General features: G+C 42.1%; 1 long non-coding RNA gene across 1 annotated transcript; it reads right to left on the bottom strand.

Annotated features, from left to right (window-relative positions):
* Window positions 1-15,812: 15,812 nt before the first annotated feature.
* Window positions 15,813-21,105, bottom strand: LOC132376298 (uncharacterized). The gene is made up of 3 exons (XR_009506267.1): window positions 20,844-21,105; window positions 20,315-20,658; window positions 15,813-16,209 (listed from the first exon to the last, which is right to left on the bottom strand). It is a non-coding gene; the product is annotated as an uncharacterized LOC132376298 (long non-coding RNA).
* Window positions 21,106-21,537: the final 432 nt, after the last annotated feature.

Raw genomic sequence — 21,537 nt, 5'->3', positions numbered from 1 at the left:
GGAATTAGGAAACCTGACCCTGCCACTAAGTAACCATGTCATCTTGGCCAGATCATTTAACTTCTGCAGGTCTAGAACTTAGGGGGTTGAACAGATCAGGAATTTCCAACGAGGCAGGAGAGCAAGAATGAGGCAGCTACCCTGAAGTCACCTGGGGGGATCTTTCAAACCAAGTATGTCCCCTTCTTTCCCAAGATGTTGTCACAGTTCTGAGAGGTGGAAGGGAAAGGTTGACAAGGAAGGGTGATGAGCACGTGCAGTGTGGAATTGTTCCTTAAGTCATTCCCTCATCCATCCATTCATTCCACAAATATTCATGTAAGACCACCTACTTTTTGCCAAACACACAGGGAGGAAATGAGAGAGAATAAAGCAGACAGGCTCTCTGCTTACTGTCCAGTCAGGGACACAGAGGCAAGTGAGTGCAAGATGCTGAATGTTACTGAGAGGGGAACCACAGAGTGCTAAGGGGGTTGAGAGCAGGGGTCCTTTTTGAGGAACTGATGCTTAAGGAGTAGGCATTAGCTAAGAGAAGAGGGTGGAAAAGCAACAAAGCGGGGAAGGTGGGGACTGTTTCAGGCAAGGAAAGAGCATTTATGAAGGGTGGAAGCTTAAATGACTAAGGCACATTTAAGGAACTATAATTAGCCCACTATGACCTGAATTGGTACATGTCCAGCTGGTACATAGCCAGCTGTACAAATCACGCTGAGTCTGAATTTTTTTGCTAAGCACAATGGGAAGGCATTGAAAGGTTTTAGGCAAGAGTGACTTGAAGAGATTGGCATTTAAAAAATAGCACCTGGGCTTCCCTGGTGGCGCAGTGGTTGAGAATCTGCCTGCCAATGCAGGGGACACGGGTTCGAGCCCTGGTCTGGGAAGATCCCATATGCCGCGGAGCAGCTGGGCCCGTGAGCCACAACTACTGAGCCTGCGCGTCTGGAGCCTGTGCTCCGCAACAAGAGAGGCCGCGATAGTGAGAGTCCCGCGCACCGCGATGAAGAGTGGCCCCTGCTTGCCGCAACTAGAGAAAGCCCTCGCACAGAAACGAAGACCCAACACAGCCAAATAAATAAATAAATAAATAAATAGCGTTCCCTTTAAAAAAAAAAAAAAATAGCACCTGGGCTACAGTTTGAAAAATATAGTGAAGAGGGTGTCTGTAGCAGAGTCAGGGAGGTGACTGCAGTTGGCTAGGGCCAGGATGGTGTCCATGGGCATGGAGAGAAGAAGGCAGATTTGAAAGAGTTGCACAGTGGTTGGTTGGATTTGAGGGATGATTTGTATATACCACCAATTACAGGAGTTATAGGATTAAATGTGACTGCATGTATCTTAACTCACAGTTGCCCCTTTATACTATTCAAGATGTGTCTTCTCCATTCACAAGATCTTTAGGTTGCAACAAGACAGCAGACCTTCTTTATCCTTTCGGGATACTTACTCCATTGGTCTGGAATATTCCACTGGGAATAAGTTTTTAAGCGAGATATAGAAGATCTGGATTCCAATGCCTTATTTCCTTATCTGCTCAATGAGGGGGGTGAATTGCAAACCTCAGAGACTGATTCTAGGGCTGACCCTCCTGACCCCAGGGGAGCTAATCAGAGGCACTGGTCTCACTCTGGTTTCCCCCCAGGCTGGCCTGAGTTGCTGGCTGCAGTAGTAGCAGAATTGGCAGTACCCTGAGCAAAGTGCACATTTGGATCAAGGGCCACCCCAAAGGAAGAACTTTTGTACTCCTCCAGTCCCAGGAGTAATGCAAAGGTAGTAGCCAGGGACAGTCATGCCTGTAAATTTGGCTTCATAGCCTGATGCCTCTGAAAGTTGCCCAACATGTCACATGGCAGGGTTATGTACCTTGAGCACATGCAGGTATTTAATCACAGTCAATTTCCTTTTAATTTCTCATTTCTCAGTGGAAGAATATGCATTGAGTACAGTGAATGACATGAATTCAACATAAAATGTACTGCATTTTATAAACTTCATTTTGCTCTGTCCTCAGAGATTCCAATCAGCAGTGGAACTCTGTGCCTGGGCGGAGATGCCTGAATGCAATCTGCTGGGGATGGCAATGGGAAAGTTCTGTCTGTGGCTTACCTACCCCCAGGCTCCCCCCAGCAAAACCAGCCATGAAGCAGATATGATGGAGATTTTCCACCCTTTTAGGACCCAGACTCATGTCACTGGATATATATCGCCTTTTTGTAAATGCATCTCATAATTTGTCTTTATGCGCATTTTATTCTAATTTCACTCGTACAATTGCTTAGATGAATTGTAGAAAGTGCATTTTATTTTAATCCACTAGAGGGCGCCAGAGGGATTTAGACATTGGAGCAAACAAGCTTTACCTAAGGTTCTTAGTATCCGTATTACAGAAATTTCCAGGGGTTTTCAAAGTGGGCTTACTATCAGAATCACTGGGCGATGTTTTTTGTTTTTGCTTTTTAAACTCATTTGCATTTAAAAAATAGACTTTTTAAGAGCAATTTTAGGTTCACAGCAAAACTGAGCTGAAGGGGAGTATTAAAAAATATGTATTGATTGATTTCCAGGCCCTGCGCCAGATCTATAACATCAGAAGCTTTGGGGTTGAGGAATCTCTATTGTAAGGGTTGGTAGAATGCCTGCCTTTGTAAAAAATGTATTTAATTATACAAGCTTAAAGCCAAGAACAGGGGCAGGAACACACTGAACTTTATGTAGCATACACAGCAGGGTGTAGGAACAAAGGCTCACAAGGATTTAAATATTAAAAAACTATATAGAAATTAAACACTTGAGATTGTCAATATTTAGAATATGGGTCATATATTTTTTCCAATTAAACAATTTCAACTGTTAAATAGAATCTATATGATTTACATAGAATCAGAGGACAATCTGAGAATTACCATTAGAGTGAGACTTCCAAGCCCCAGAAATGAGATTTTAGGGAACCCCCAACTCAGGAAAGAGTATGTTGTTTCTGAAATAAACATTTCATGAAATACTGCCAGATTCCTGTGCATCTTACCCAGGGAATAGAAATAAATGCCTTAGATTCGATGGCCATCTGACCCAGATGTCTCCATAGTAGCCAACACAATCTGGCACACTGGCCCAAAGACACAAGCAGCTTAAAAAATTGAAGAAAGAAAAGAGGGCACATGGATCATCATGGAGAGAATTTAATAAATTCTGTCCCCATAAATAGCAGTTTAAAATAAAATGAAAGTACTCGGATTGATTTTTAGGAAAGTGTGTTGGAAAACCCAAATGGTATGAAGAAAATTAGCAATCTAGCCCCTTTGGATGCTGCTGGCCTTGTGGAAATTTACAAATTTATTTGTTTAAATCAACATCAAATAGCCAGAATCCTTGTGATAAGAGCTGGTCTTTATAACAGGTCTCTGAAACCTAATTTGAATATCAGATAAAAACTCAGAACAATGCTCTATCCCACCCCACCGAGGTCCACCCTAACTGGGTATTTGCTACAATCTCAGGGTCAGAATTGTATTTCCTGATGCTGATGTATTTCCTAAACCAAAGGTGAAAGGGCATGCCTCCTTTTGGCTCAATCTAAAAACAAAGATTCTGAGCACAGTCAAATTTGAAATATTTTTCCTCAAAGATTGTTCTGGATGAATTAAATAAAACAATAATTTTAAAGAGTTGCAAGGCCCAATTAGCCCAATGGACCCTGATAAGTGTGGAAACAAGATTCTTCCCTTTACACTGCTGCCTGAGAAATCTGGGCAGGTTGGCTGCAATCTCAGAGTTCTTCATTATTCTTTCTTCAAAGGTTTGTTTCCTCTGTAAGGAGGGCCCTCATATACTTTTATAACCTAATCTACTCAATCATAAAATATAACCCTGTATTATGTTTTATGTTGTAGATGTATTTCAAAACAGAAAAACAGTAGAGGAGTGGGAGATGAGGTGGGGGAGTTAAAGAGGAATAAATTTACTCCTATAATTTATTCTCAGACTAGTATTTGGAAAGGAGGTTATGAGATGGAGAACAATTCAGTAATTTACACTTGACTCTTCTGAGTAAATCATGCAAATGAATAAAATTCCATTTCTAGCTAACTTGATTATATATCCTTCCCTACATAATCATGTCCCATTTTGAGAATAAAATTTTAAAGTTTTTTTCCCTATAAAAATATTCTCTCTTTTTTTCTGTTTTAAAATAACAAATGCCAAGTTCCCTATGGATTTTAATGATATTGAACATCAGACTATATGTCATTTTTCTCATAATAAAGAATACATTTACAGGGCTTCCCTGGTGGTGCAGTGGTTGAGAATCTGCCCGCCAATGTAGGGGACACGGGTTTGAGCCCTGGTCTGGGAAGATCCCACATGCCGCGGAGCAACTGGGCCCGTGAGCTGCAGCTGCTGAGCCTGTGCGTCTGGAGCTTGTGCTCCGCAACAAGAGAGGCTGCGATAGTGAGAGGCCCGCGCACCGCGGTGAAGAGTGACCCCCGCTTGCCTCAACTAGAGAAAGCCCTCACACAGAAACAAAGACCCAACACAACCAAAAAAATAAATATAAATAAATAAAAATTAAAAAAAAAAAAAAGAATACATTTACAATGTTATTCAGTCCCTAATGACTGCAGAATGAATTTCAGTCCCCTGTCTGCCCCTACCTGCTAAATATTTTTCTCTTATCAGCCTTTGGTTGCAAATGCAATACAATTTACAGTAAGTTAGTTGGCTGCAAACCCCGGTAATTCCTACTAGGCTGGTTTGGCTAGAGGACAAGAACACTTGTTTGAGATTCTGATACACCTTCAACGTCACGAGATCATTAAAATTGTCAGCTGGTCTGCAGCACCTGCCTAGGTCCCAGGTTCAATAACTTGTGCATACCAAACCTACATTTTTGAAGAGAAAGGTAATTCTAAATGTAAATGTCACTTTTCATTCATTTGCAAATTTCTTATTTACTCAATCTCTGATTTTTTTTTTTTTTTTAACATGTTAACCACTTTCTGTTCCTGCCCTACGTATCCCACCCCTGAGAGACATATTTAATGGATTACGGCTCTTTCTTCCTCCGAATGGGGATATAGTCCTGTAATCCAGCACAGTGATCCATAGTTCCTACAATTATTGGAAGTTGGCACTTGAGGTGAAATCTATTTACTACCTTGGCTTTAAGTTATACCTTTCAGAAACATTAGGTTCCAATTAGCTTTTCCCTTGGTAGTAAGGAGCTTAGAGGATGGGTTGAACTGGGACCCAGATGCTCCCATAATGCTCCCTTCATTTTAATCAACACTTAGTGTTGAAAATATAAGGGGACAAAAAGCCAAACCGGGCAATAAAGACAGACTTTGTTCATAAATATTACTGGCCTGAGACTTCTCACTGAGTTGAGAAACTGGGTGACATAAATCTTGTTTGATTGTGCTTGTTTATGCTCAGTTGTGGATATTTTTGTGTGACCAATGAGTGATAATCTCATCAGAGGTTTGAGAATTAGTAAATTCTCAGGAGGGAACCTGTGTTCAGAGGAGAAATCTCGGCAAGTATTTGGCACATAAGTAAACTCTAATTGGTTGTCGCCAACTGCATTCTACAGCTCAGTTCCTATACAGGCTTTTTCACATGAGTTTTAATTTATTCTGGATTGTTTTACTAATTTATCCTGAATTATCTTAATTGATTAAAAAATGTTAGAAAGATAATGTGGTAGATATCTATCCAGCATAACTTTCCTATTTGAAAAAGTCAAATTTTAGATAGTTTTTTAAAGTCTCCTTTCCTTCCCACCTGCATTGGTAAACTGACATTGAAAGTAAGAAAACCAAAAACCTCCCAAACAGAAGAGAAAAGAAGAATTCTGGAAGGTAAGCAAGTTCAAACCAACCATCACTCTGTGGTTTCTGACCCCCGCTTGCCACAACTAGAGGAAGCCCTCGCACAGAAACAAAGACCCAACACAGAAATCAATCAATCAATCAATAAATAAGAACGTGAATTTCTTAAAAAAAAAAAAAATGAAGTCACTTTATGATGGAAAAAGTTAAATTCATCAGTATGGTATAACAAGTCAAAACTTGTATGCACTTAATGAAGTCTCAAAATATATAAACCAAATACAGAACTGCAAACATAAATTGATAAATCTGCAAGCATGGGGGAAATATTAAATATCCCTCCTAGTAAATAAATATCTCTCATAGTAAATTATAGATAAGGCAGACAAAATATCTGTAAGGATAAAGAAGATTTAAAGAGCAAAATCAACAAACTTAATCCCCCAAGTTGGAGTATGCACATTTTTTTGAAACACAGATGAAACATTATGAAAACTGACACTATGAAACTTGACATTAAGCTTCCACAGGCACTCTGTATAAAGCCTCAAGTCAAAGGACTGGTATCATATAGATCGCTTCTCTAACACAACGCAACTAAATTAGAGATCATTAAACAAACATAACTAAGAAAATCCTACACATTTAGCTATTCAAAAAACCACACATGTCTAAGGGTCAAAGAAATGAGTCAGAGAAAATTAGAAAATCTTAATCTGAACAATAAAAATACTCCCCATCAAATTTTTGGGGATTCAGATAAAGTGGTACTTAGGGAAAATTTATATTAGAAAGAATAAAGGCTCAAATTTTTTTTTTTTTTTAAATACTGTCCTTTTTTAAAAAATTAATTAATTAATTAATTAATTTATGGCTATGTTGGGTCTTCATTTCTGTGCGAGGGCTTTCTCTAGTTGTGGCAAGCAGGGGCCACTCTTCATCGCGGTGCGCGGGCTTCTCACTATCGCAGCCTCTCTTGTTGCAGAGCACAGGCTCCAGACGCGCAGGCTCAGTAATTGTGGCTCACAGGCCCAGTTGCTCCGTGGCATGTGGGATCTTCCCAGACCAGGGCTCGAACCCGTGTCCCCTGCATTGGCAGGCAGACTCTCAACCGCTGCGCCACCGGGGAAGCCCAAGGCTCAAAATTAATAAGCTAAATATCTAACTTAAGAAGTTAGAGAAAGGAGAATAAACACAAAGAAAGTAAAAGAAAAAGGGTAATGTAATTTGAGCAGAAAACAATGAAATAGAAAACAAAAATACAATAGAGAGAGCAACATAGTCCCAAACTGATTCTTCGAAAAAAACTAAAAACAGAACAAACCTCTGGGAAAATTAAGGAAAAAAGGGAGAGTATTCTCAAATAAACGTCATGAACAAAAAGAGTGATATGACTAAAGATGTCAAAGTCATGAAAAAAAAGTCAATTGTTTTACAATCTAGATGAATACATTCTTATGAAAATACAACTTGTTAAATCTCAAGAAGAAATAGAGAACCTAAATAGTCTTATAACCATTAAAGAAATGAAATAGTTAAAAACTTTTGCACGAAGAAATTTTGATCTTCAGATAATTCCAGTCTCTTACACAAACCCTTTCAGAGAGTAGAAATGGAGGGAAATACTCCCCAACTTATTTTATGAAGCCAACATTACCTTGATGTCAAATCTAGACAAAGACATTACAAGCAAATCCAAAACCCAGAATACCCTGAAATAGGCCAATCTCAATCATGACCATAGATAAAAATTCTGAACAAAATTTATATTAGCAAATTGAAAATGCATAAAAAGACAGTACATTATGATCAGATTGCCTTCATCCCACAAATGTAATATTCGTTTACTTTTAAATTGTATACCACCTCATAAATAAATAGAGAAAAATCAGGTGATTATTCCAACAGATTCAGAAAAATAATTAGAAAAACTCGACATTCACTTAGATTAGAAAAATTCTTGGTAAAGTGAGAATAGTCATTGTCATAGCTTGAGTTCCTCAGGAAGAAGAACCTGAGATGGGGGTTAACATGCAGGCAGCTGACTAGGGGGTGTTCCTGGTGTTAGCATCTATGGAAGAGAAAGAAGGAAGTAGGACTGGGCAGAGGGGGGAGAAGTTGGGCTGCACTGTAGACTCAGGGAAAGCCTCAGCCAACCCTAAAGAGAGCTCTGAAATGAGGGTGGCCCTTTGCAGTTGGCTTGACTTGGGGTGAGTAGATTGGGCCTTTATATCTCATGTCAACCCGAGGTGAGCTGCCCCAGGAAGTGGATGTGAGGTGAGCAGGTTGACTCTCTTTAGCTAAAGAAGGCTGACAGTCAAGGGCTGTCTGCCAGCAGCACTCCCAGCTGCTGGAAGAATTACTTCAGCTCCCAAGGGGGACCTCAGAGGCACATCAGAGTGTCTGTTACAAGTCTGTACAAAAATCCTACAGCAGATGTCACAGTTAATGTTAAAGTGTGGAAACCATTCCCTTCAAGATTAGAATCAAGACAAGGAAGCCCATTACCACCACTTCTATTTAGCACTGTGTGCTGAGACAGGAAAAACAAAAGGTTTAGGGATTAAAATGGAAACAAAATGAATATGATTTGCAGGTGCTATGATTGTCTATGAAGAAGATAATTTACAAATAAATTATTACAATAAACAAATTTGTCAGAGTTGCTGTATGCAAGGTAAATGTATATAGGTATGTGTATACATACGTCTGTCAATTGTATTTTTATAAATAGTTATTTAGAAAACCTTATTTTAAAATACTATTTACAATGGCATAGAAATATAATAACTTGAAATATATTAACAAAAACGTGTGATCCCTTTATGGAGAAAACGATAAAATTGTATTGAAAAATATTAAAGAATATGTTAAATAAATGGGAAATATATGATGTTTATGGATAGAACTCTGTTCTATAAAAATTTCAATTCTTCACAAATTGATCTATAGATATGATGAAACTCCAATAAACAAAAGTACCACTGTGGTTTTTGTGGAATTTCATTTATTTATTTTTGGCTGTGTCTGGTCTTCATTGCTGCACACGGGGTTTCTCTAGTTGTGGAGAATGGGGGCTACTCTTTGCTGTGGTGCATGGGCTTCTCATTGAGGTGGCTTCTCTTGTTGTGGAGCACAGGCTCTAGGTGCGTGGGCTTCAGTAGTTGTGGCACAGCGGGCTCTAGAGTGCAGGCTCAGTAGTTGTGGCGCACGGGCTTCATTGCTCCGTGGCATGTGGGATCGTCCCAGTCCAGGGCTCGAACCCAGGTCCCCTGCATTGGCAGGCAGATTCTTAACCACTGTGCCACCAGGGAAGCCGGTTTTTGTGGAATTTGACAAGCTGATTTGAAAATTTATATGGAAGAATAAAAGACCAAAGAAGAGGAAAAGTGAAAAAACTTGCAATACTGGATAAGATGACTTATTATCAGATTATATTATTAAGAACATGATGCTGATACAGGATGAGACAAATTGACAAGTGAATAGAACAGAATAGAGCCCAGAAATAAATCCCCATATACGCATATATGGAAGCTGGATTTTCACAGATCATTGGAAAAAGGAGACTATTTTGTAAATGGCTTAAGGACAATTTGGTTCCCATATATTTTTAAAAACCTGAAAATAGATCCTAACCTTATATCATAAACAAAAGTCAATCTAGGTGTTAAAGACTTAACATGAAAGGCACAACCATACAGTTTTAGAAATAGTATATAGGGAATAGCTTCAAAATCTTGAGTAAGGGAGAGTTTCTTAAAGAAGACACAAAAGTGCAAATTATGCAGGGAAAGATGAATACACTCAAGTACATTAAAACGGAGAATTCAGATTGTCAAAAGACACAGTAACAAGAATAAAGAAACAACATGAAAACTGAGAGATGATATTTGCAACCCTTATTATCAACAAAGATTAGTATCTGGAATATATAAAAACTTTGAAAAATCAATAAGGAAAGACAAACCAACACAAAAATGGAGAAAACACAGGAGCCAGATCCTTACAAAAGAGGAACACAAAAAGTCCATAACCATAGGAAAAGGTGTTAACCTCATTAGCAATCAGGGAAATGCAAACCAAAACCAAAATAAGCCTTGTAAGTTATGTTTTCCTTTGCCCCCAAACTTAACAGCAAACATTTATTATCTAATAGCTCCTGTGGGTCAGGAATTTGAGAGTGGCTTAGCTGGGTGATTGTTGCCCAGGATGTCTCATGAGGTTGCACTCAAGAAGTTAATGGAGACAAGGATATACTGTACAGCACAGGGAATATAGCCAATATTTTATAATAACTATAAATGGATTATAATCATTAAAAATTGTGAATCACTATGTTGTACACCCAAAACTTACAAAACTTTGTAAATCAACCATACTTCAATAAAAAAAAGAAGGGGGCTTCCCTGGTGGCGCAGTGGTTGAGAATCTGCCTGCCAATGCAGGGGACACGGGTTCGAGCCCTGGTCTGGGAAGATCCCACATGCCGCGGAGCAACTAGACCCGTGAGCCACAACTACTGAGCCTGCGCGTCTGGAGCCTGTGCTCCGCAACAAGAGAGGCCGTGACAGTGAGAGGCCCACGCACCGCGATGAAGAGTGGTCCCCACTCGCCACAACTAGAGAAAGCCCTCGCACAGAAACGAAGACCCAACACAGCCAAAAATAATAAATAAATAAATAAATAAATATGTAAAAAAAAAAAAGAAAGAAGGAAAATGAAGGTAGATGAGCTGTAGTCTTCTGAAGGCTTCACTAGCACTGGAAGATCTGCTTCCAGGATGGCTCACTCACATGGCTAGCAAGTTGATACTGGCTGTTGGCTGTTGGCTGTTGCCACATGGAGAAACTGCTTGAATATCCTTACAATATGGCAGTTGGCCTCTCTCAGAGCAAGTGATCTAAAAGAAAGTCAGGCAAAGCTGTGCTGTCCTTTGTAATCTCGCCTCAGAAATCATAGTTCATCATTTCTGCAATATCTTATTGTTTATGCAGATCAGCTGTATTTATTGTGGGAGTGCAGTGTATCAGGAGGTGAATGTTAAGAAGCAAGATTCACTGAGAACCATCTTGGATACAAGCTACCATAGCTACCATTGCACATGTAACAGACTGACAACATTTTAAAAGTCTACCACTCCCTGTCATGAAAAAGACACAATTACACTCACTAGGACCACAGGGGAAAAATCAAGACAGAAGAGCTAACTATGTTGTGTGGGTCCCCTATCCTCTTGTCATCCTTCTGGTGAGAGAGAGGCGCTAGGGCCATTGAGCCATGCTGTCTCTCTCAATCCAAGAGTATAGAGCAATAAAGACTGTCACCTGCCTGCACATGGGAAGATAAACTGGTATAGACATGTCAAAAATATTTGCATTTCCTAGAGAGTTGAACTTTTGCACAACCCATGATCTAGCAATTCCACTCCCAGTATATATTTTAAAGACAGTTTTGCACATGTGCAATAGAAAAACATGTTTACAGAAGCCTTACTTTTAAGAGCAAAAATTTATAAATAATCCATTAATGGATAAACTAATTATGGTGTACTTATCAAGTAGAAAACTATATAGTATGCAAAATGAATGAACTAAGGTACATGCTTCAATCTTAAGTAATCTAAAAAACAATGTTGAACAAAAGATGCAAATCACAAAGGAATATGCACAATATATTCTTTAGAGACCATACATGAGATAAAACTGTAAAGAAAAGCAAGAGAATAAATGATCAATACAAAATGTAGGCTGGTAACTACTTCTGTGGGAGAGGGATCAGGAAGTAATTGGAAAGGAGCACTGGTAATGTTCTATTTTTCAAATGCCATGGTTCTTTAAATACTACTGATACATTTTATACAGTCTTTTTGTGAAAAGAATATGCTTCACAATAAAAAAATGCAAATAAAATGTTCTTAAAAAGTAATTTTAAATGTCAGGGCTATTTCAGTGAGCAAACGAATTTTTCTTAAATATTCATCATTACACATCAAGCATCTCCCCATCCTCCATTCCTCTTCATCAAAAGAGAAAAGTATAAGTGTACCAAGCCTAGAAAAGCGAGTCGAGTTTCTTCAATTCACAAATGCTACCACAAAAGTCATGGTAATTTGCCCTCAGCTCCGTCTGATTCATTGTCTGGCTCCACATCTTTGATGTGGATTTTCAGAACAGCTAAAATAGGCTGAGAATAATAAACCCAAATCCAACTTCATGCAAAAGAAAAATTAGAATTTGACTGAAATTGATTTGTTAGGTGAATTCTATTCTTCCTCAGGTCTGTGACATCATGCCATGTTAATGTTAAAACATGTATTATCCTCTTTATTTTCCTCATTGTTCTGTAAGTGGTTCAGAAGAGTTCTGAAGAGAAACCAGAGTATTAGTGGTTCAGAAGAGAAATCTCATCAAGTCCAGATGAGTTACCAAGATGGCCCTAAATATTAGGGTTCTTTTACTGATAAAACAAATCAGAAGAATATTTCCAGAAATATAGTACATTTTTCTACAGTACGTTAATCACTGAACTCTTTTTAAGAGTTTCCAAATCATAAATAGCTTTCAATAGTGTATATGCATTTTAGTTGCATAATCATATAAAAATAATTCATTGGCATTAAGAAAAGATCAATAGCACAGATTTGACAGACCCACAGATCAGTCAGAGTTCTTTGGTTGCAAGTACCAAACACCAAATGTGATTAAAACTAGAAAATAATTTATTTTGAGAATATGGGGTGTCTCACCAAAGCGAAGAAACAACTGACCAAGCAGACTTTGGAAAGGGCAGGAATTAGGGTAGCTTCAGGAATCTAGATAGTAGAACTCATTAGGCAGTATTTTTTTCCTAGGTACTATCATCAAAATAAATTAGCTCCAGTATCTTTCAGTTCTTGTGTCACTGTGCTCAGTTTTCAAATTCCTGTGACAGTCTGGCCTGGGCCACTTCTTGGCAAGAGGAAGGGTATGGCATAATTGACAATTCTACCCAGACTGCTGCAGTGATAGATTTGGGGTGGTAATGGGAAAAGATCCAGTATTCTCCAAAGTAAAATCAGGTGCTGTTACTAAAAGAATAGGGGGTATTGACATTGAGCTGGCAAAATAGCAGATATCCACTATAACCCTCTTAGCAGAAATTAATTTTGCTGTAATCTTCTTATCCAGAACCATTGCACAATTTAAATTAATGCTACAAACATTTGGGCATTGTCTTAGTCGGCTTGGACTGCCATAACAAAATCCAATAGATTGGGAGGCTTACACAACAGAAATTTATTTTCTCACAGTTTTGGAGGTTGGAAGTCTGAGATCAGGGTGCCAGCATGGGTGGGTTCTGGTGAGACCCCTCTTCCTGTTTGCAGATGGTCATCTTCTCCCTGTGTCCTCACATGATCTTTCCTGTCTCTTTTTCTTAATGCCACCAGTCCTATCAGATTAGGACCCCACCCTTATGACTTCATTTAACCATAATTATGTCTTAAAAGTCCTATCTCCAAATAGAGTCATACTGAGGGTTTGGGGCTTCAACATATAAATTTTGTGGAGACACAGTTCCGTTCATGGCAGATACCACTATGGGATTCACAATTTGCTAACTTACTTTTGACAGTCTTCTTGTCCTCATGCACAAAGTTGATTGCAAATTCTGGAGAATGTGTGTTGTTTTCTAAGTAATCTGTCCAGGGTTTGTCACGCTCTGTGGGGAGCCCTACCTCTCTGCCTCCTGGATCAGGAAATACTGTGCTCAAAGCCAGAGGCTCATGTCTGATGTCCATGCGCCAGGCTGGCTTGTCCGAGTCCATTACTTTTCTGCATTTCAGCTCTGGAACACTCTCTGCTCCAGTCTTGGTAGTGTTTCCTCTTCTGTTTTTCAGACACCCCAACAGGAATTGCTTAGCAAGGCCATGTGGAATTGTGGAAAGGTGTCAGAACACCTATGTTCTATCCCTAGCTCCAGCACCTCAAGCTGTGGGACTTTAGGGAAATCATTTAACTTCAGTAAATTCATCTATGCCACAAATGTGCATTGCTTTCTTACTTGCAAATTTGGGGCTAGGTGTTGAGAAGTCAGTGATACATGCTACGAAGGAAAATGTAGGATGCTGTGAGAGCATGTGAGGAGGGTGAGGAACCAGCAATGAATCTGGCAGTGTAGGTCGCGGAAGGCTTTCTGGAGGAAATGACCTTTGATAGGGAAAATGAAGGATGAGCAGGAGTTACCTAGGAGTAGAGTGGGGGCAGACTGGGGGAGGAAACACCTTCAGGACAGAGGGCCCAGCGTGTGTACAGGCCCTGAGGTAGGAGTGACTTGGCACATTGAGCTTCTGGCTGGATCAGAGAGGCACAGCAAGAGTGATGTAAGGTGAGGCTGGGCAGGGAGGCAGGGGTAAGAGCAGACCGTTGTCAGACCTGTCGTCGATTTTGTTCTCTGTCCCAGGACCGGGGATAGGAGTAAAGGAGACTTGCTCCAGTGTGTGTTTTCAAAAGATCACTCAGACTAGAATATGGAGGAGTACTGAGGGAGGAGGAGGGACGGCTGAGGCTAGATCAGTGAAGCGGCTGGGGAGGACGGTGGTTTGGAATAGAATGGGGAGAGTAGAGGTAAACATATTAGTCATTTCTAACCAAGATTACTATGGCTGCAGATTATATTAAACCTACCTGATTGGCCCAGAGTGATGTTTACTGAGTGATGAATGCATTCAACATTTATCGAACCAGACACTTCTCTAGGTGCTGAGGATATAGCAGTAAACAAAACACAGAATTTTCCCTCACACAGCTTATTTGCTAGTGAAATGGCTTACATTCTAGTGGGGTAGTTGAAGGGTCAAATGAGATACGTAAATTACCCAAATGTGAATGGTTACCTTGGGATCTCTAGTTCACTGATTTCTAGAGAATACTCGTTTTCAGCTTCCTCCCTCTATTAGTTTCCTGTGGCAGCTGTAACAAATTACCACAAACTTAATGGCTTAAAACACCACAGATATGTTACCTTCAGTTCTGGAGGTCGGAGATCTGAGGTGGATCTCAGTGGGCTAAAATCAAGGCAGGGCTGCATTCCTTCTGGAGGCTCTTGGGGAGAATCTGTTTCCTTGGCTTTTCTCGCTTCTAGAAGCTGCTTGCATTCTTGGCTCAGGCCCGTCCATCTTCAGAGCCAGCAACTGCCAGTCACGTCTTTCTCACACCCCATCCCTCTGGCACTCACCCTCCTTCCTCTCTCTTTGACTTATAAGGATTCTTGTGATTGCATTGGGCCCACCTGGATAATCCAGGAAACTCGCTCCGTCTGAAGATCCTTCACTTAATCACATATGCAAAGTCCCTTTTACGATGTAAGGTAACGCATCTACAGGTTCTGGGGGCCAGGACATGGACACTTTTAGGGGTGGGTATTATTCTGCTGACCCCATTCCCCAGTGCAGGTTTAGTCTGTCCAAATCATGACATGGAATCAAATTTTCTCTTTTCTCTTTTTGGTGACCTCCCCAGGGTGTCACAGAGCAGTAACGTGAATCACAGAGACAACCAAGTTGGTTCAGTCTCTTTTTCCTGTGTCTGAGAGGTTTTAAGAGAATCCTAGAGGACTCCTTCTTTATAAGAGGGTCTAGTGTCAAAACCACAGGTCTGGCCCGGTGCTGCTGGGGAAGGGAGCTGAGTGGGTGGTTCCTGCTTATCACAGCCGCCTCCATGTTCTCAGAATATTCCAGCCAGTATCTGGAAATCTTTAACCATGAGCGCTCTGTCGAGCACGATGTCCTACCTACAGGGTTACTAGTGGGGAAAAAAATGACACTTTAAAGAATATCCCCTGACACATTTTATAGCATAGGGGTAGGAAAAGATTCAGGTCAATAAGAGAAGATCTGGAACTTGTTTCCTTATGGGGGAAACGATTCTAAGCAATTCCTTAAAGAATTACACTTTCCCATAATGCTGTAATTTTTCTTTTAATTTTAATTTATTTATTTTGGCTGCGTTGGGTCTTCATTGCTGTGCACGGGCTTTCTCTAGTTGCGGCGAGCGGGGGCTACTCTTCATTGCGGTGTGTGGGCTTTTCATTGCGGTGGCTTCTCTTGTTGTGGAGCATGCACTCTAGGCGCACGGGTTTCAGTAGTTGTGGCACACGGGCTTAGTTGCTCCGCGGCATGTGGGATCTTCCCGGACCAGGTCTCGAACCCGTGTCCCCTGCATTGGCAGGCGGATTCTTAACCACCGCGCCACCAGGGAAGTCCAATGCTGTTATTAAGGGATGAGAAAAACACCACTGGGGATTTTTAGTGACCCCTTTAAAACTAAATTTATTGGCATTTCATCGTCAGGGACCAGGCTGCAGTTTTGTACATCTTTCCCATGGCTGCTGTAGAGGAGCAGCTCTGAAAAGAAAATAAAGGGTTAAGTTAATAAAGGTTAAGTTCAAGTCCTCTTTTTTCCTTCAAGAAAATGACTAGGGTTTTCTGATTCTAGGTAAGAAACTGCCAACTCAGTAACAGCAAGTGAAAACGCACCCCCTTCAGATGCACACATTGTGTGAGGTGGGAGTGAGGCCTGGGGCTGCCGCAGTGCCTGGCGGGTCCTTGGCTGCACTTTGCGGGGACGGGAACATTTGGTTTGGACCTCCGGCCCCTGTGTGTGAGAGGGCCAGGCCGTGGAGTGTGGTTTCAAATACGTGGATGAAAATGGGCTTGAGAGGGAGGACGGATACTAGAGCGTTGCAGAAGTCAAGGCTGTTATCCGGCAGGAAAACAGTGCACTCTGCCCTCGTGAGTTGCCCCTGGTGTGACAGGGACAGGAGCTGACAGTGGAAAGCTGCGCTGAGAAAGGGGGCAGGACAATACGCTTTCTGGCCCCGTGTCTTTATCGCCTGCCATACACCACGCTCATGGGTCCTCAGGTCAGATTTGCTTCTTCAGCGGAAATGATTCTCCATTTTCCCCAGCCTCTGAGAAGGCCACTGGAAGCAGCAGCCAAGTGAACTTCAGGCGGGACGGGCCTCGTCTCTGAAGGACAAATGCACAAGAGGCACCCAATCTGCACTATCCACTTTCCTAGACGCACAGTGCACTTCTTTCTTCTTTTCTCAGCCGTTTTGCAAACCCTGCTCTCCGCTTTCTTTCAGTCCTTGTAATCAGCATCATCTCATCCACACCTTTCAGTGGCCGGCAACACAATGCCTGCACCCCGGCTCGCTGGTCTCAGTTCCCTGCAAGGCAGTCTCGGCTCTCCAGGGCATCGGCTGAAGAACAGACGCTGCCTCTGCGTCCCCTTTCCCACATTCCAAGCAGGAAAAGGGGTGAAAGGGAGGTGAGGAAGGGCCTCTCTTTCCCTTTCAAAACCCTGCTAGGGATTTCCATGCAGCACTTCATTGTGCATTGTGGGCTACAGCCCAGGTCTTGCCCATTAAAGCTAGAATTGATTCACTAGGTAATAAATGGAAGAATCCTCCCCAGGCTTCCCAGCAAAATTACTTACACTATTAGTAGGCATTAAGCAGGCTTTTACAACTGGAGATAAGCTACCTTGATGTTCCGTCTGTCTAGATGTGTGCAGTCCAGGGCTATTTCACATGGCCTCGAATAGGTGTCAGGGCCAGAGGAGAATGTGGCTGTCTGTGTCTCTGATCTCCTGCTTGGATTTGTTCCTATGAGGCATTGCTCTTTAATTCTTTCACTAGAAAGCCGTAGCTCATTAAGACTAACTACACACAGAGAGCATAAAAATAACACACTTTTAAACACTGACTTTGCCTTAGGGTTTAGCAACCTGCCTAGTCAAATTGTCCTGGTGTTGCTCTTAAAGCAAAGCTGCCTCTGTAAATAAATCACCAGGTGGCTCTGTCCAAGCATCTGAGAAATTTGTGTCAACATGTCTGTCACTTCTGCTGGCTGCCTGCAGTTTCGACAGTCAGGTGCAGGGTAGGCACCAATCCCAGCTAGCGTCCTGGTTGTAGGGTTGCCGAGCTGTAGAATGGGGGAGATCAGCTGAACTCCTTTAAAAGTCCATCTCAGGGTCCCAGCGTTGTATATCTGGAAGAGTCTATGTGATAATCAGTAACACCTTCTTTGTTTTTGTTTGTTTTTCAATAGATGAGCTCAGAAAAATTTTAGGTGAAATCTTATATTATTATTATGGTTATTATAGTCTCATTTAAGGAATCACATAACACATCCTTTTTAAACACAAATAATCATCTGTTAATTTTACTTCTTCTAGAAGTGCTGATTTTCGTATGTTGGAAAATGGTTATTCCTCTAGAGAACAGCATTCAGGGGGTAAGTAAGCCATTTAGCAGCAATATAGTTAAAGTACTGAGAGTGAATAATTTCTGTCCCCACTCTCAGCAAATCTGTTTTGTGTGTCCCAGCTTGCAGAACGTTACGGAGGACACGGACAAACATCTGAAGGCGATATATCAGCTAGGCAGCCTGGGCCTCTCTGGGGTGCGGTATTTAAGGAGGTGGCGACAATTGAATAAGTCAGGGAAGGATGCGATGACCTTGCAGCCCTGATGGTTTCACTTCCCAACAGCGTCCAGGCACAACATTTCTGCCTGTCCTCTGGGACAAGGTGGGCAATGCAGGGCAGTAGAGGGGGCGTTCTTCAGAGACCGAAAGCAACAAAAAATAGAAAGTGTAAGGAGCTGACTTGATCTATTGAAGTCCATGCTTAATGTTCTTCCTTCTCCCAGGGATGAAAATGGCATTGAACACTTAACAACACACAGCGAATGCAGTCCCAGTGAGAACCACAGGGGCACTCAATAAGCAAGAATGGACTTAACACTCCAGAACAAGCAGCAAAGGGAGAAGGAAGTCCTTGCAGTCAGAAGGCACACAAGCTAAATGTCAGCTTAGATGTGATCTTTACTCCCATCCAGTGTGATGCTTCGGCATTTACAAAATGCATTTAATGCTCACAGAGATCCTGGAGGGTAGCTATTGTGGGTTGAATTATGTCTTCCTGAAAGTAATGTTGAAGTCCTAACCCCAGTACCCGTGAATGGGACCTTATTTAAAAATAGGGTCTTTGCAGATGTAATCAACTTAAGATGAAGTCATACTGGATTAGAATGGACCCTATTCCAGTGACTGGTGTCCTTGTAAAATGGGGAAAATTTAGACACACATAGAGGAGAGAATGCCATGTGAAGACAGATACACAAGGCAAGACAGCCAGGTGACAATGGAGCCATGTGACAATGGTTGCAGCTGAAAGCCAAGGATGCCAGTATTGCCAGCAACCACCAGGAGCTAGGGGACAGGCGCAGAACAGATTCTCCCTCTGAGCTTCCAAAAAGGAACCAAACTTGCTGATACCTTGATTTTGGACTTTTAGCCTCCAAAATTGTGAAAGGATACATTTCTGAGGTTTTAAGGCATCTAGTTTGCAGTACTGTGTTATGGTATCCCTAAAAAACTAATACTGTGGATGATCTATTTCCAACTGTATGAAAGAAAAACCCAGGTTTCAGAAATGTTAAGAAACTCACCCAACATTCTATAGCCAGTAGGAGGTTAGTATGGAGACTTAAAACCCAGAGCTGTGACTTCAAATCCTAGGCTCTTTCCCCACCATGGCCTTGAAAACAGTTGACATGGAGGTGAATAAAGAAGAGATATGCAGAAATTTCATTTCTGGGTATACACTCAAAAGTATTGAAAGCAGGGTCTCGAAGAGATATTTGTACACCCGTATTCATAGCAGCATTATTCACGATGGCTAAAAGGTGAAAGCAACCGTAATGTCCATCGATGGATGAATGGATAAACAAAATGTGGAATATATATACAATGGAATATTATTCAGCCTTAGAATGGAAGGGAATTCTGACTCATGCTACGACATGGATGAACCTGGAGGACATTTTGCTAACAGAAATAAGCCGGTCACAGAAAGACAAATACTGTCTGATCCCACTTATATGAGGGGATCTAGAGTAGTCGGATCCCTAGAGACAGAAAGTAGAGCGGCTGAGGAGAGGAAGCAGTAGGGAATTGTTTAATGGGTATAGAGTTCAGTTTTGCAAGATGGATAGAGTTCTGGAGACTGGTTTTACAGCAATGTAAATGCACTCAACACTGTTGAACTATACACTTAACAGCGATTATATGATAAATTTTACGTGTATTTTACCACAATTTAAAAAGGAGAGAGAGATACGGAGGGTCAGGGTTAGGGTTAGGGAGGCATGGAGGTAGCCTGTTCTGCTAACACGATTGTTAGGTTGGCTTTGCTCTGAGAAGGCACAGCCAGATTGGAAGGGCTGGTTTCCTCACTCAAGAAAATATTGCTTCCACCTGCCTGGGACTTGCACGCTATGGAAGCCTTCAAAGAAGGAGGGTCACCTGCCTTCCTCCAGGGGGAGGGGGCCCACCCGCTGACAGTACTGGCCTCGCCCTGCAGGCCAGCACACACTCTCACCCCAAAATGCTGCTCCAGGCAGCCTGGCCCAGGCGCTGGGAATCTGCCCCCGAGACTTACCTTGCTGCGTTCTTCTCTCCGAAGACTTGGGGAACGCATCCTCCATTTGTTAGTAGGAGAGCGATTTTCATTGCTCTGCTTCCTGATCTTGCTGGCTTGTGGTGAAGAAGGGAGGCATGGGGGTCCCTTCCACGGACTAGTCCCTTCACCTCCAAAGTCACGCTTCCTGATAACAGAGCTGTGGCCCACCAGCTAAGAGATGGCCTCAGTGCTGTTTCCTGGATGGGAGCTGAGGGCTGAGCTGCTGGAAGCTCCAGTGCGGTGGCCCCTGGCCTGCAGGGTGCGCTGTCTCGGTGGGCGCTCTAGATGTGTGGTACATGCCTCTGTTTTGTCTGCGCCTTCACCTGTGCTTGTGTCATTGACATACACATTTATGGTCTGATTCATTTGAGATTTACAACCCCTTCTTTCGAGAGTTTAAAGGGAGCAAAGGGACAGCATGGATGGATAAGCATCATAATGTTATGTGAATGTGTTGGTCCCTCTGCATCTGGCCTTCCCCATCCACTCCCCACACTCTTCTGCTGACCTCTAAGGATGACATGTCCAGTGCTCCCCTTGCCCTCTGGCTTCCAACTGGGCTCAGCCCCTGGGAGGCACTGGCAGGGGACGACAGGCAGGGACGACGACAGGGGAGAGTCCATTCATGGTAGGTCTTCTCTCTGCTCCCTCGCTGCTGGCCCGTGGCTGAATTCCTCCACTAAGCCTGCAGGTCCTGTTGGGGTGGAGTGGGGTGGCCTCTGCTGGCTTTGGAGCTCCCAGAGTTGCAGCCACAGCTTCCTCCTAATGACAAAGCTGAAACATTTTAGTCACGAGTTTGATGTCCTATATTCAAGGGGAAGCAGTCCATGGACTGGGTGGGGGGGGGGGGGTAAAGCGCCTCACAAACAGTGGCGCATTCTTCCCTAGGGAATTTAAGAAACAACCAGCTTTATAGAGCGTTAGAAACGGCAACTCGGAAACAGGGCATGATTGACTGGGGTTGCACATCTGACCTTATGTAGAAAGGTCAAGGGGTAAGGAAGCAAGTACAGAGCCCAGAGTTGGCTTGGCATTTGGGTGTTGGATGACCAGATATACTGCGTTACAGGTACATGAAAGTACAGGTACACCTCCATAAAGAGCTCTATTCCTAGTCTCTTCCATTCCTCCTCTGGGTACCATCTGATTCCTGCTGAGACTCTGACTGATACAGTGAGTGTCAGGAGAAAATAATATTATCA

The sequence above is a fragment of the Balaenoptera ricei genome, chromosome 12 (assembly GCF_028023285.1).
Source record: "Balaenoptera ricei isolate mBalRic1 chromosome 12, mBalRic1.hap2, whole genome shotgun sequence".
NCBI classification, from domain to species: domain Eukaryota; kingdom Metazoa; phylum Chordata; class Mammalia; order Artiodactyla; family Balaenopteridae; genus Balaenoptera; species Balaenoptera ricei.
The sequence above is the reverse complement of the archived record's forward strand: the minus strand, read 5'-3'. Positions and strand labels throughout refer to the sequence as shown.